This window comes from Parambassis ranga, unplaced genomic scaffold, assembly GCF_900634625.1.
Source record: "Parambassis ranga unplaced genomic scaffold, fParRan2.1 scaffold_27_arrow_ctg1, whole genome shotgun sequence".
Taxonomy (NCBI): Eukaryota; Metazoa; Chordata; class Actinopteri; family Ambassidae; genus Parambassis; species Parambassis ranga.
Genome location: NW_021144800.1, coordinates 1,384,895 through 1,388,818, shown reverse-complemented (window position 1 = coordinate 1,388,818; position 3,924 = coordinate 1,384,895). Strand labels below are relative to the sequence as shown.

Genomic DNA, 3,924 nt, shown 5'->3' with positions numbered 1-3,924 from the left:
ACGTTAATGCAATATAATGTATTTGAATTGGACCAACATGATTTTTTCAGTGCTGCTTAGGCTAACACAGAGCGTTAGCTCTGGGCTAACGTTAGCCTGTGTTAGCCTGCTACACTACAAAAGTAAAGCAAAGCACTTTTGGATTGCGTTAGCTGGCGGCGAGCTGTGCTCTCAGTGTGTTAAGGATGAATTCAACGTGCCTGTGTAGAAAACTCCAAGTACTAACCGTGTTCACCACTTACCTCTGACAGCTATATGACGGGACCATAGACGTTAGCTACAACGAATGCTAACTAATCTTAGCTGCTTGTAGCCTGTCTACCCCAACATGAACAATGACTGACATTTCTTCTTAAACCCAAGGTCCATTTATCTTAAGGCATGCACATTGTTTCACATAAAGATAATAAACTTATTGAATAGAAGACAGAAAACTTACCAACAGTAGTTTCGTAGTAGTAGCAGAGGCAGATGACGGGTAGGACAGAGGCTGATCTCCTGATCTCCTTATTCAGTAGTGAGTTGACATTCCTTATTATTGCCGAGGGGATCGCTGGCTTAAAATGTCTACGTGCAGCCTCTACTTTCACTCCTGCCTTACAGCCCCTGTTCTTCTTCCTCAGCTCTCCCTGGACCTTGTGCTGCATTCTGACTTTAGTCCTCAGTGCAAAGACTTCTTCTCTTGAATAAACAATATCAGTTGTAGATTGCTTCTAGGAGTTTGAGCAGACTGCTGTTTACAGGGTCTAAGTTGGAATATGAACTTGTTTGGGTTAAAGATAATTGCTATAAATGTAAACATAAGACAGACCTTCAATCTACTGAAGCTGAAAGAAGAGGGCTCGTCCAGGATTTGAACCCGGGACCTCTCGCACCCGAAGCGAGAATCATACCCCTAGACCAACGAGCCACATGTGACCTCTTGCTTTTCATGTTTCAGTCAGTGCAAGAACAACACAAAGCACATGTTCTTCTTAGTTTGACATTGGTAAAGATATGTACAAAGATTTCTGGTTAGGAATATATAGTGTTGAACAGGGACTTGAATCCTGGGCCCTCAGATTAAAAGTCTGAGTTCCTTCAAGATCCACCCACAGAGATCCTGAAAACATATAACTCAGATTCCCAACCAGAATAGTAGCAGAACTGAAGACACCACTTGGAGGAGTGTCTTCAAAAACCAATCCTTGAGTCCAATGTACCAACCAGCACACAGTAAGTGAAACAGGCATGTCCATGCTTCAACAATGAAAACACAGATTGGCCGTACGGGGATTGAGCTAACCGGCCCTATTGACTAACTTGACTGTTATTCTGGAATTCTGCCTATCATTCCGGAATACTGATGTCTATACTGGAATGCTACTGTTTATTCTGGATTTCTGCATTTCATTCTAAAATTTTGACTTTCATTATGGACTGCTTTTCATTCTGGAATGGTATCTTTCATTCCACAAATCTGCTTTTCATTCTGTTATGCTGACTTTTGTCCTGGAATGTTGCCTTCCATTTTGGAACACACGCTTCCATGACATCACAGGCCACTGTCAGGTTAGGGGTTTAATTCCAGAATTTTGTCTACCATTCCGGAATCCTGCCTATCATTCTGGAGTGGGTGGATGGATGTCTATTCCAGGATGCTCTCATTCTAGATTTCTGCCTTTCATTTGGGAATGCTTTCTTCCATTCTGGGATGCTTTTCATTCCAGTATGATGTCATGCTGACTTCTGTTCCACTATACAGAGTGTTATTCGGGAATTCTGCCTATCATTCTGGAATACTGATGTCTATTCTGGAATGAGGCCACTTATTCTGGATTACTGCCTTTCATTCCGGAAATTTGAATTTCATTCTGGAATGCTTTTCATTCCGAAATGCTGCCTTTGATTCTGCAAGTCTGCTTTTCGTCCAAGGCGCTGTGTTAAGGTTGCAGTCTCCGCTGGAGGACAATCCTGAGACAGAAACTGGTACACCCAAAGGATAAAACTCCCAGGGAGAAACACAGCAATATCATATATGCAGTCCAGTGCAGTGAGGAATGCTCTGATCTGTACATTGGAGAAACTAAACAACCACTCCACAGGAGAATGGCTCAGCACAGGAGAGCCACCTCCTCAGGACAAAACTCAGCTGTTCACCTCCACCTCAAAGACAAAGGACACTCCTTTGAGGACAACAATGTTCACATTTTAGACAGAGAGGAAGTCAAGGAAGCCATCTATGTTAAGCTGGAAAAACCTTCTCGAGGTGGTGGCCTCATCTTTTTACCACATACAAAGCAGTTATTTCATCCATTCCCAGGAAGTTTCACTCCAAGTCACATGCTAACAGCAAGAACAATGGGCTGTCTACCAGCAGTCTGTCGTGACCTTCCCTGGTCACCCCGGATTGTCAGATTCCGTCTCCTGTATTCAGAACATTGAGTGAAAGAAAATACCCTGGGTTTTGTAGTTTCGCCTTTTGCAAAAGGGATAACACAGTGAACACAGGCCTTTCAGTCTGCTTCACTCCCGTCCATACGTGTTCTGCCCCTCCCTGTACACAGGCTAGTTTTATTGAAAGTTGAGGTACATTTGCATAACAGATAAACAGTTCTTCAAGACCATCGTAGGTATTTCCATATTGGGACATGTTGCCCTTTTATCTCCACCTACTAATTATCATAATTGGTCTAACATATTTATGACTGTGAAAACACTCTGTCCCTTCTATGTTGGTTGATTTATCTTAGGTCCGTGGCTCCTAGTGCTTCGGCCTTCACCTCATCAAAGAGTTCCTCCCTAACACTCTGTAAGAGTTATAGATGTGTTTTTCTCTAAGTGTAAGCTTATATAATCAAATACATACATGGTCTGTATCATGTCATTGCGTAAATAACCTTGTATACTTCACAAGTCTCCTAGTCGTTAGCCAGTCATTAGACACACCTGGCACAGGCAGCCAGATCATCACAGGTAACTATGGAAACATTTAGTGCTATTGTTTGTGAGTTTTATCCAGACCACCCACTGAGGTCTGCAACCACATATAAACCATGTTTCCCCACCAACAGATCAACAACTGATGAAGCTGCTTGGATGAGCAGTGAAACCTCTTCAGGAAAACTCTACAAGTCCAGACGCCTTGCTTCAATCTTCTCTACAAACATGCCAAAGCAAACAGTTTTTACCAACAATGTTACACACTGAGTTTTGAAGGTCTTAACCACTAGTCTTAAGTTGGAATGTTTACGACGTGTGAAAAATTGTAATTCACGCGTGTTATTACCCACAGACTCCCATGTTAAAATGTCCAACTTCACAGCAGAAATGAACATGTTTACAGCCTGGTACAAAAAAACATTCTGGTCTCAAATGATAGGTTCTCTTCTAGTGTCAATAGGGGGGGTGAATTTTGTTTTACAACTCACTCGTTTTAATTCAAAGTCAGCTTTATTGTCAAATCTGCTATATGTGCTGGACATACAGAGAATCGAAATTGCGTTACTCTTCACTCCATATATAACATATAATTAAAAACTTGTGTAAGTGTAAAAAAATGTACCTACAATGAGGCACACACAAAATTCAAGGCACAAAATGAAGGCACAATGCACTCAGTGATGCTGTAACCTCTGTTATGCTGACTTTTTAAAAAAAAATACTTTAATAATCCCAGAAGGGAAATTGCTTAAGGCTGCTGCCAAGCAGTGTCATACAATGACCAGCACTGGAGGCAATGTGGGTCAAGGACACACAACCCTGCTCTACCACTGAGCCACTGCTGATGTTGCCTTCCCTTCTGGACTGCTGACTTGCCAGAATACTGACTGTTACTCCTGAATTCTACGTATAATTCCGGAATTCTGTTGACTATTCTGGAATGCTGCTGCTTATTCCGGATTTCTGCCTTTCATTCTAGGACAAACAAATGGACTGCTCTGT

General features: G+C 42.0%; 1 non-coding gene across 1 annotated transcript; it reads right to left on the bottom strand.

Annotated features, from left to right (window-relative positions):
- Positions 1 to 838: 838 nt before the first annotated feature.
- trnap-cgg (transfer RNA proline (anticodon CGG)) lies at positions 839 to 910 on the bottom strand. The gene has a single exon. It is a non-coding gene; the product is annotated as a tRNA-Pro (tRNA).
- Positions 911 to 3,924: the final 3,014 nt, after the last annotated feature.